We start from the raw sequence: 12500 nt of genomic DNA on the forward strand, positions 1-12500 counted from the left end.
AATGGAGTTGAGTTCAGTTGGGAAAATTTAAAAAAGAAATTGGATCTGCCATTTGATCGTCTAGATGAACCAGGTTAGTTATGCATTTTCTTAGCAACCCTACGTTGGATAACCTCAGCCTCATCGAGGAACATGATCCCTATGAAACCATTTTACATAATACAGAATATTACCCCAGGCAATATTTTCCATGTATCCACTCGAACCGAACTTTCTCTTTTTAGCTGTAAATTCGTATATGACTTGACTGTATATGACTGCAAGAACCCTCCAAGTGGGTTTGGGGAGACTCACCGCTCGTAAGCCTCGTAAGACACTCACCCGAAGTCCAACCGCAGAGCTTGCTGGCTGGCTATAAGATTGCCACAGCCTCCTAGGATTCACCAATCCTACGCCGTTTGTCAGACCTATACAGTACGAAATTAATCCTATTAACCGAGTGACCCCACAGGGATATAACTTTACGCAAGCGCCTCGCAAACTGTGCCAACAGTTACTAGCGCATTGCCAAAGATCCACCAGTACTTATGGAGAACGTTAGACTTGAGCAAAACCAACTCAAGGTTAGTACTCAACTTTTCACAGCTTGACTCTGACTGACGACTGGATCAACCTTTTTAACCTAGCTATACACCTTATTCCAAAATGGCCGCCATTTAGATATTCTTTTGTTTTTATTGAAATTAGACCTTGTTGCCTCGTTCAAGGCAAAATATTCTTTTGAATTTTCAGCTCAAGAGCGACGCATCACGGGCTAATTTGAATGAAAACAAAAGAATATTTAAATGACGGCCATTTTGGAATAAAGTCTATCTTACCAGACAAACCACAGAGATCTCTCCCAGCTCTCCTCGGCAAATTGTTTTTGTAGCACACTGTCTAATACTCGAGCACTTTTTTTCGCTCTTCGCGATTGCTATAATATGTATTTGCTTCGAGATCCGATTGGTTCATTGTGTTGTTTTTTTTTTCTGTTGTGGTTGGTCATAGTAACAACACGCAATGACCCAATAGCGTTATAGCCCTTTTGACAAATAATTTGTCTCATTTGCATTACAATAAATTTGATTTTATGATATGAGCATATGAAAGAAATGATATGTAAATTGCGGATTATGCTCAATGGACCTCTTTAGCCTGTTCGTTTTGTTTTCCCATTTCAGAGCACGTGATGTTACTCTAGGGAATAGTTTATTTCAGATGTCGTCTTATACACGTGCATATGTATGCATAACTTACCAAAAAACAGAAGGAAAATTCCCTTGGGAATATCACGTGGTCTGAAATGGAAAAACAAAACGTACAAGCTAAAGAGGAAGAAGACGTGATCTTCGCAGTGTAGTACGCAATTTGAGAAATTGCGAAGAACGATTTCAAGGCGTCAACTGGGTTTGAACCCGTGGCCTTCACTGGGCCATTGCGATGCTCCACCAACTGAGCTATGAAGCCTTGCTGGGAGCAGAATGTGAGACAATTTTGCAGTTTTTGCCCGAAATTTTGTCACATTCAGGAGGAATTTTATTACGTGGAATGCCGAAGGCATCCACGTCTTAAAACCGGGCTGGAGTCTTTTTTTTGTTGGTAGTCACAAATGTGCATACCCCACGGATATTGAATTAATCTCCGCTCGGATGGACTGATTTATATTCCCTGCGGAATTTCCAAACTTCCCTGCCCCGAGGAGAACTCCTATATTTCCCAAGCCATCACGAGTCTTCTCTGCTAGCGCGTTAGACCACTCGGCCACCGTGACACACTTCCGTTAGACTGGTGAAAGCAAACATTTATAATAGAATCTTTCCGCCCGCCATGATTGTTTCAGTATTAAACTATTCGATAAAGTGGATAGATGCTTTTTCTTTGAGAAAGGCAAGCTTTGAAGGTAAGAAGAATTTTCTATGTTATTTCTAGATCTTGCTTCGTACTTGTTTGTTCCACTGTGAACATTATTATTTTGCATACAACGAATACTTCACTAGAAGCATTTTGCATAGAACGAATACGTACTCCAATATTTCTTGGGAACCAGTTTGTTCGCCGTTTTGACGTAGAAAGAAAATAAGAAAATAGCTTTCAACGGCCAAACAAGATAAAAAATGAAATCAAGTTTAAAAAAAAACGAATTAGCTATCGCCGTCACGGGGACTTCGCAGCCGTCCCCCATCCAAGTACTAACCTCATTCGGTGGAGCTTAACTTCAGCTGACACTTGGACTAGCATCAACGATTGTGATCTTTATGTTAAATTCGCACATAGATTTTGTCGAACTTTATAACAATTGAAAGAAAAAAAAAACGCACTAACAAAAACCAGGTGTTATGCCGTCATTTTGTCACAGATGCATCCTTTGTTTCGTGAGTTGTCAGTAAACACGCAAGGTATAACTTGATCACAGGCGGCCGCTTAAGTCGATGTCACTTTCGATTTTGCGATTTTACTTGTATGACCAAAAGTACGATAGAAAAATTGACCTCTGATGGAACGTAACAAAAATCTCCCGAAATGTTTTTCGCTGATGGCAAATTGTTTTATTCTCGATCGACACTTCCTAAAAGTTCCTTCTGCTCTCCTTAAAAACTACATATTAATATTTATTTACTTTTTCGTCAATATTTGTTTTGCATAAAGCAGGCTAGCAAAATCTGTACCTTGCTTTGTTCGCATTTTTGAGCGTTAAAATAGAATTTTTGGGCGTATGTTCCTGACAGCAAAAGTCGCATATTTTGACGTCCCCCATCCAGATACTAACCCCGCTGGAAAGGGACAACTTTAGTAACATTGGTCTTGGAAAGGTGTCAGAAGCTCAGAGTACACGCTTAAGCTTGTGGTGAAAAAGAAGTTGTAAATGATCAACATCTCAGCTTTGAAGCCAAATGTTTCTCGATTTCCTGTTATTTTCTTCAATCGTTCTGGGCTTAGTATTTTACTGAACCACATGTCTTCTTAGAGGGTATATAGCAAAGATGTCTACCATGGCACCGTAATGATTTACGATACCAAACAATGTCGTGAACTATTAGAGCTACATATTGTGCAAGGACTTGAATCTCCTGGAAAAAACAAAACGCAGCTCAGTTGACAGTTATGGAAAAAAACACTGTCAAGTTACTGCACTACCACACGCAATGCGTTCTTACTTTAAAAAATATTCCGTATCTCCTCAATTCTCCCCCCCCCCCCTCCACCTCCAGACTAAAAATCCCGTATCCCCACAATTTTTTTTACCTAATTATCCCGTATCCTGATCGCTTCTCGGGCTTTTGGCTAAGATTAGTTTCTTGGCCAAGGGCTACGGTCAAGTACTATTGTACAACGTACGGTACTTTTTCAGTGCCGTAAGGGGCAGGCACAGAACAGTTTCGGCTGTTTGTCTGTTCTCTCGGGAAACGATGACGAGGGTTTTTGGGGTTTTTGGGGTTTTTGTTCAGCTCGAGTGTAGAATCAGGACGAACTGTTGTAGTTTCTGATAACTATTTACTACTTGTAGCTTTTGTTGAGTTTTGAATCGATGATAGAAAGAGTTTTGGCGATCTCAATCCGGACTGGACTACTGGATTTAATGATTTTTCTTAACGAGATTTCAAGTTATTGTGGAACGTTTGGTACCAAGTTACTGAAATCAAGATTATGGAATTGTAAAATTAGAACTTTGGACTGGACTATAGAACACGCAATTACGGAATTTTTGAGCATTGAGAGAAATAGAGCACGGATGTTGTCTTCTTGTCTTCGCCACGGCAAATTTATACAGTTTGCAAGGAACTAAACCAGGATTACAGAACCAGACCTCGATTACAGGGCCCGGTTGTTCGAAAGCCAATTACCTTAATCCAGGATTAGCGTAAACTTTTGTTTAATGTTTTCAACTTTTTGGTCACAGGCTGATCCTGTAATTTTTGGATGAAAGGAGTTAACGAAGCAAGTAAAACTGCACGATTTGAATTAAGTCTCCTTCCAAAAAATAAATAAATAAAAGATCCCGTATCCTGATAACCTGCTAATAGGGCTTCGTTGTTTGCATTCGCAAATTTAGTAACATTAGTAATGAGTTTTTACAACAAAAAACTTTAAGTTATATTACAGATGTATCTTTCTGGTAATCTTTCGCCATTTTCCGAAGTCTACCTGTACTTGAAGTTGACTGTAACTGGACAATTTGTGTTAACTGTTTGCGCATTCCACGGATACGCCCTTGTAGGCGTCTTGTTGTAATGCAAACGAGAAAAGTTATCCGTGAATAGTGCTTTTGCGACGCAAAGCCGGCAAATACATATAGCCGCTTCTAAGCTAAGCGCGGGAAAACGAAGTCAAGCAAGATGGTTTCACTTCTGATTGGTTGAAAAAGTATCGCGAGATTTTTGAGCCGATCCCAACAGCAAAGCAATAGCAAAATTACTTTCGACACTGTACCGTGAATGGTGCAAGCTAACTCGCCAACTAAGATATTTATGTTTCAGCTTTTACAGTAGGAAAAACACCAAGAGAGGATAGTAATAACGCGATAACAAGGTTTTTGTCATTTTGTTGTAGGGATTCACTATTACCTCAACACAGATCGGTACGCCTACGGCGGTGTAATAGATGTTCACTCCAGGCTGGATAACCTGCCGCAGGTACGTGGCGCGGAGGTGCTGGCCGTTAATGCCGACTGCACCAAGGTATATTTCGAAGAGGATGGAATTTGGAAACCATATCAAAGCGCGAGAAATATCCGTTGTACACGAGCAAATCGATGGTTTTAGGCTGGTGCAGGAGGAATGTGCAGGTGTACTGAACTGGAATGTCGTTGCTATGAATTGCCACAGTTCCTGCCGCTCGAATTGTGGAAAAATTGGTACGTGGGTTCATGGATACAACTGATTTAAAGTAAAAGACCGTCAGCTAGCGCTCTGTCACATTTTTATCAGGCAGATTATCTTGATCAAGAGCAAATAGTTCAAGGAATTTGTGTCGGAATTCTAGTTATGCAAAGCTTTCTCGTGGTATTCATATATCTTATTAACCAAGTGCGAGGGCTGTACTGGGAGAATATCGACCCGAGGTCCTGACAGTACGTAACGAACGAAGCGAGGAGGGCTGACCTAGGGCCGATATTCTCCCAGTACGGCCCAGAGCAAGCTTGGTTAATAACAGGTAATGTAATAATACATGGTCATGATACCACTGGAAAGCATTATGTAACAAGAGGCTACGGGTAGCCTACAGTTTGTTCCAAGGATTTTTTTCGATTTCCTTTCAAGTTCACAGTATTTCAGTGTTTTTCTTAGGTTATAGTATCTTGGTCAATATCAAGCTTCAATTCCGTGTTCCCAAGTCCTAAGTCCACATACGGTGACCCGATGATAGGGTTAAGTGCGATCGTAGAATAGTTGTTTACATTTAAAACTGTTGTGAACAGCATTGATTTCGATCAAAACCTGGAAACGGGTGCTTTACAAGTTTCTACGATGGTATTTTAAAATCTTTGATACTTTTTCTAAACAATACCGAGAGAATATTAGCCCGGTGATAATGTGTTACCGAGTCATTAACTGCATATGGCATTGCGTGCAACGAAACACGAAAACTCGTTTCGGGTCACGCACACAATTTTTTAATACATATTTTCCACAGTAATCTGTCACGTCGTGATCTGTGGTCTAGTGGTCATCGCGATTGCCTCTGAATGAGGGGTTTCCAATCCTACCTGGGTTGCCTGAAGATGTCTCTGCGAAGCAAAGAAATCTTGCGACCGCAAAAAAAAAAATAATAACTAGACGCTCCATGAGGGTACACGGGGCTGCCTGTGGTACGTGTTACTCAAAAACAGAAGGCACTGAGTTGGGTGGTATTGAACTGTCAGCAGAGGCGTTCACACGTTTAATTATTTTGTAATGTCCTGTCCCATTTTGAGGTCTTTTAGCTTTTTAAGCATTGGTAATAAATTCAGTTTAAAAATAACAAAACACGCTCTTGAGTAAAACTCACTATTTTCGTCTTTAAATAGTCTGCAAAAAAACTAACTGCAAATCGCTCTGACGGACGTTTTCCTGCATGTCATGCATGTCTTGCAGTTGCACTAAGCAAACGCTTATTGCACACACTCAGGAAGGACAGAAGATGTTGTTTCCATTTCATAATTCCCCTTCCTTTCAGTAAAATCTGATGCCAGGACGAGCTGAATCCTATACTTTGTTCTTTGAACAAAGTAACTATAGTATGTATGATGTAGGCTGTATATCAGGCCTTAAAGAGGCCCAAAATGAAAAACCAAGAAACAGTGAGGGTGCCATGAGTGAAATGGCATAATGCGAAGCAAGGCAGTTTTCAGTGCAAAATGTATTTTATGGACACTGGTCCCACAAATGTATTTACGTCTAAGTAACGATAGCTATATTTTCATGTAGATTTTTGTTTAATTGCAACTTACACGATTACAGTAAACGCTAGAATAAAGCCTTGGTTAAACGATAATGGTGCGTTATAATTTACTGGACAGACCACGTAGCTTTCACTTTCGCTAGTGCCTTTTAACCTCCGAGAGGACTGAGCTCTATCCTATAATGAAACGAACAGACTTGTGTAAATTTTTTCTAATTTACAATGTAAATCGTGGGTTTTCATTCAGATTCTCAGGGTGATTTTTACCGCCTCGAAAATACTCTCACCCCGTTCAGCGATCTTTAGGGGTATATAGTGCTAAATCGCACCAAGATTCAAATTGGATTCTTTTGTTTATGAATGATATCTATCACCGTTGCCCAGAACAAATTGTTTCACTATTAGTTTCATGTCTTTCATAAATCCAGTTTCATCGAGAATACGAAGGTAAGGTTGGAGGAAGAACTCCCTTGCTCACCCATTAGAGAATAATTATGAAAAGATATAAACATTTTTGTGTTTTTGCAAAACACAAGTTAAATCCGAGGTAGAGACTTTAAACAGCTTAATAAACCGTGGATGTTCTTGTGTGGAACAATAAGTGTTGACCACTCTTATCTGCGAGAATGCTGGGGCGGGGTTTTTGGGAGTATTCTCCTTCTCTGCCATCGAAAAACCATGCAGATTATTCGTTTGGTATCAACAATCTTGTATAATGCCCAAAAACAAAGTGAACAGACCTCTTTCGCGGCAACTTTGCTATCAACGAGTTTCATGTTACCTACTGTCCTCTAATTGCCTAAATCGTTTAAAGTTGTTGACAGGTGTCAAATAGGCGGTTTCCCCCTTCCCCTTGCCCCAGCTTCGCTGCTGAAAATCTCTCGCCCTCCACAACAACAAAACCGCCAACTGCGCAGGTTAGATCACTCTTTGAAAGCAACTTGAAATTGCTTGTATGCTCTCCAAACACTGCTTAAAACGCTATTAGTAAGCATCTTCCGTTTCAGTTGATGATGATAACCTTTATTTGAGCACGATAAAATTCAATTGAAAGCTAAAAGCTTGTGGGGTCGTGAAAATCTACTATTAAATTAAGTATGCACGAAATAGAAAATTAACAAATTATTAACTCTTGAGATATTATTTAAAAAACAAAACAAAATCTCGCCACGTCTTTTTAAAAAACAAAACAAAACCTCGCCGCGTCTATACTGAGTAGACGAAGCAGGCGTACTTTCAAAAATAGCATTTGCGAAATAATCCTTTGTGATAAGTCTTGTTTTGATTTCCTTCAAATTTAAATTTCTAGTATTAGCTTTATGATTGACCAAGTTGCAAAGAATTGATCCCCGATAGTATGAGTCTTTCACGAATCTACAATTGTAACCTGGCACAATAAGATGATCTAGCAGTAAAACGTTATATAGTACATGACAAACTAGTAATAAAGCTATAGCATAGGGGACCCACTTAATAAACAGGTAAATTATGCAACTAGGCCAGGCCTTTCTACTACACCGACACCAGAGTATTATGTTAATTCGGGCAGGCTGCGTTGTCCTCGTCTCTGTGGTTTTGGCTCTTATTCCACTCTACATTGGGCCATTTGGATACTGGAATAGCAGGACATCATGTATAAGGAATTGGAGTGCCTCTGTGTGCTGTTCTGGAGGAGTATTTGTCATCTATACTGCCAGAAATCCTGCGTTTCTGTTTTTTCCATCGCAAAACTCAAGCAATTTAGCAAGAGCGAACAACAATGCAGTGGATTCCATCAATAACTATCCAATCTCACAATGGTTAGTAGATCACTCCCAACAAAGCATCCAAACACCTTATCCATGGTTAACAATACTACATTCAGGATACCTGTGGTAACATCAAGCACCCGGTCTAGACAACCAAAGAGATCACGACACAGAGAAAATCTAACGCCGTTACTCCGCACTAGTGATGCCGCTGTGCAAAATGCAAGTCCTACACAACTAAACTTCTGTCTTTTAAATGCACAATCTCTAAATAACAAAGCAGGAGAGTTTATCGATCTTGTCTGTGAATATAAACCGGATGTGGTTGTTCTCACGGAGACATGGTTCTGTCCGACGGAGTCAGTATCACGAACTCTGTGTACACCAGCTGGCTATAAACTTTTGGAGCATCCACGAACTAGTCGATCTGGCGGAGGAACTAGGGTTCTTTTCCGGAACAATCTAACAGTGAAAAAAGGCGATGCTGCAGATCTGCGATCATGTGAGTTTTCTGAATGGGAGATTAAGGCTGAAACGGATCGAATTCATCTGATTATCATCTACAGAACACCTTACTCAGAAGCACACCCTGTTACAACAAGTGCCTTTCTTGAGGAATTCTCTCCATTTCTTGAGTCTGCAGTGTTCTGCACAAATCACCTGTTCATCACCGGAGACTTTAATATACATATGGATGTGGCAGACGACCCCGATGCGACCAGAATGCGTGGCTTACTCGAGAGTACTGGCTTAAAGCAGCATGTTAACATTCCAACTCACCTCGCACTGATCTCTGCACAAACCTACATTCGTATGACCTTGACGGCTTAGTTAATGAGTATAATAACACGCTTCAAGTGGTTCTCGACCGCCATGCACCGATTATTACTAAGACTGTCACGAAAAGACCATCAGTTCCATGGTTTAACGATGAAGTCAAATCTGCTAAAAAAGAAAAGAGGCGTGCGGAAAGGAAATGGCGTAGAACAAAGCTGCACAGCGACTTTATCGACTTTAAGGCCAAAAAGAACATTGCCACCTGTGTCATGAAAAGAGCTCGTACAACCTACTACACAGATCTTATACAAGGAAGCAGTGATGACTCACGTAAGCTCTTCAAATGTGCAAAATCGCTGTTTAATCAAGAAGCCGACCTGACCTTCCCAGGCTATAATGATAAAACAAAACTAGCCAATGACATCGGGAAGTTTTTTGCACAGAAGATTGAGCGCATTCGCACTGCACTTGATACAGCTGCCTCAAACCTTTGTCCAACAGCGACAGAACCACTATATACATCATGTCCTACTCAGTTGACTTCCTTCACAGAACTGAGTGAAGAAGATGTCAAGGGCCTAATTGGGAGATCAAGCAAGAAGACCTGCAGTTTAGACCCCATGCCCACCTCCTTGGTGGTCGAAAGTCTAGATGTACTCCTGCCAGTCATTACTCGGATGTTAAATCTTTCTCTTCAAAATGGCAACTTCCCTGATACCTGGAAGCTAGCAGATGTTCGACCTAGACCAAAGATTGCCGCTGAAGCACTCTTCGCCAACCTGCGACCAATCAGCAATCTTCAATTTGCTTCAAAACTGACTGAGCGGGCAGTGTTCTGTCAAATCCACGATCATCTTACCATAAACAGACTCTACCCTAAGGCGCAATCTGCCTATCGTGAACATCATAGTACAGAAACTGCCCTGTTGCGAGTCAAAAACAATATCCTACTCAACATGAACCAGCAGCGCGTCACATTACTCGTGCTTCTTGACCTTAGCGCAGCATTTGACACTGTCGATCACACCATATTGCTGGACCGTCTATGAAAACTGGAAGCGGAATGCGCAGTGGTGAGTGCACTTGCCCGGGTTGTCGCGCGGGTTCGATTCCCTTATTTCAAATGTGGTTTGAGTTAGTTGGTTCTCTAGTCTGCACCGAGAGGTTTTTCTCCGGGTACTCCGGTTTTCCCACTCGTCTCAAAAACCAACCTATGATTTGATATCAGTTGATTTCTGAACAGTTTCCCCAATTATTGCCCCAATGCTAAATATACTTTGACACTAAAGGGAGGTAGTTTCAATCGAGTGTCGTAAAACCAAAACCAAAGTTATTACTTTGGCCAATCAAAAAGGATGGAGATAATCCAGTAAACCAATCAAAACTCGAAGTAATTAAACGTAGCCGACACAAAGCGTGGGAAAATGTGCACGCGCGAGCCACGATTGGTTTTTGTTTCATTTCTGATTGGTTGACAAAATGGCGCGGGAACTTTGAGCCAATCGCTGAGTGAAGTAATGAAAAAGCAAAGCAATTCGCTAATTACTTTCGACACTCAATTGAAAACCGCTCTAAAGTTCATTATTATTATTATTATTACTGAAACAATTCTCACATCTGATTGCGGAGGGTAATACGTGAATTTCAGCTGATGTCCCTTGATGCTGCCTGCTTGACACTTGGCCTTCATAAATGGAGAATTTGGCGGAAGCATTAATCCACAAACGAGTGAAACCACTGAGAGGAAAACTAATATTCCCAGGAGTTTCTTCCAAATGCCTGAAAAGCAATAGAGAAAGATAGAGTTAACCCATAGATGTATATAAAGCTTTCACGGAAGCGAAATCGTACTAAAACTGTTGTTGCATTTTGGATAAATAGAAGAAAAAAAGAACCCAAATAAAAATGATGATAACCATCGTCTGGTTGACATTAAACCCTTAGACAGATGGTTCCCTTAAATTTCTATTTTTTCTTCGTCTTTTTGCACTTAAGACCCATTTTCCCAAAAGTCAATGGGGTCGTTTGTTTTTGTTTTCAAATGACGTCTTGTCCAAATGCGTGATCTGATTGGCTGAATGCACTTAAGCGAATCTCGCGGGAATCAGCTATTTCGGTAATTATCGTGTAACGCGAAATTCAGTCTCGGTGAAAAACGGCTTTTGGGCGAAAGGAAAGGAAAGGAACTTTATTTAGTCGTTCTACAGCTGGAGCGCTAATTGGGGACACTATAAACTGAAATTAACAATTAACGCAAATTAAGTCAAATGTTGGTTTTCTGAGGAGAGGGAAACTGAACCGGAGTACCCGGAGAAAAACCTCTCGGTGCAGCGTAGAGAACCAACAAACTCAACCCACATATGACGCCGGATCTGGGAATCGAACTCGGGCCACATTGGTGGGAGGCGAGTGCTCTAACCACTGCGTCATCCCTGCAATCCGTGGGCTTTTAATCAGTTGTCGTTGTAGGCAACTTGAATGCGAACACGCGGGGTGCGAGGCGTGAAAAGAGAGACGCAAGGTGCAACAAGTGAGGCCAGTATCCTACAAATCAAATAATTTTCAACGTTAGGGCCCGTTTTAAACGTCACATTTCACATGTGCCGAATTTAATACAAATGAGCGGAAACAATAGATTTTTCTAATTTGCGTTTGCGGGCTAAGGTTTTGCTCTCTTACCCATATTCTCTTGTCGAAAATGTTCTCTTGTTCGGATGCCGGTTTGTACAAATGCCTTGATCATGCGATTTTCCACCCTCTGCACAGGCTAAATGCTTTTCCTATTGTTGTTCCTCTAGTTCCAACTTAAAATGAAGCCTTTCTTGAGTGCGAGATATTTGTAATGATAATAAACTAAGTGGCATTTAAACCTTGCAACTTTTGGGACTCAGTATGGAAAGTAACAATTTGAAGGAACAAGCTAAGTTTTGCAAATGGTGGTGAAGTTGGATTCGTCACTACCGAAGGCCAATGCAGTTGGAGATCAGAGCGGGATCTGGGTCCGAGCATGCGCATGTAAGCCGTGCGTCTTACAATTTTACAATTTTACGAAAAATCCCGCCATTTTTCGGTGCACGATTGCATTACAGCTGCATAATGAGGTTCATGGTCCTTTGCATAAACGTCACAATGTGTCACAAGATTCCATGGACCTTAAACAAAGTATTAACGTTTCGGGTAAGGTTCTGGTTACGATCATTGTTGAAGTAAGTAAGAAAGTAAGTAAGTAAGTAAGTAAGTATGGTTTATTCAACTACAATGGCAGGAAATCCTGGATAACAGTAGTTAGATCGCTTAAGGACGGTGCCTACTATTGTTATTGCGCATCTCGAGATACTCGGATTTCCTATCGGTGATGCTTACTAATACAGGGATATTTTTGCGCGGTTTAAAACTATCCGGAAAAAGTAGATCTTAGTAAGTGACTTGGTATCCAAAAAGAAGATCGGGGGTAACCATGCATTTTTGAGAGATAATTAAGCTTCAATTCAGAAAGAACGCCATACATTGTTTTGTAATTTAAAGCTTTTTACAAATATTGTTCTTGAATTATCTTTGAAAAATGCGTGGTTACCCCCAATTTTCTTTTTGGATTTCAATAACACTTGCTAAGAT

General features: G+C 40.7%; 1 protein-coding gene and 1 long non-coding RNA gene across 2 annotated transcripts in view; both read left to right on the plus strand.

The window, feature by feature from the left end:
- Positions 1–4580, plus strand: part of LOC138043458 (uncharacterized) — a 5765-nt gene extending 1185 nt beyond the window's left edge. Inside the window, exons 2-3 of the long non-coding RNA XR_011131263.1 lie at positions 1–73; positions 4531–4580. The exon at positions 1–73 is cut by the window's left edge and continues 12 nt beyond it. This is a non-coding gene — a long non-coding RNA (uncharacterized lncRNA). The remainder of the gene's footprint in view (positions 74–4530) is intronic.
- The window catches only part of LOC138043454 (NLR family CARD domain-containing protein 3-like), a 283562-nt gene that overhangs the window by 204033 nt on the left and 67029 nt on the right, over positions 1–12500 (plus strand). The window lies entirely within an intron of this gene.

The sequence above is a fragment of the Montipora capricornis genome, chromosome 3 (assembly GCF_036669925.1).
Source record: "Montipora capricornis isolate CH-2021 chromosome 3, ASM3666992v2, whole genome shotgun sequence".
In the NCBI taxonomy this organism is placed as follows: domain Eukaryota; kingdom Metazoa; phylum Cnidaria; class Anthozoa; order Scleractinia; family Acroporidae; genus Montipora; species Montipora capricornis.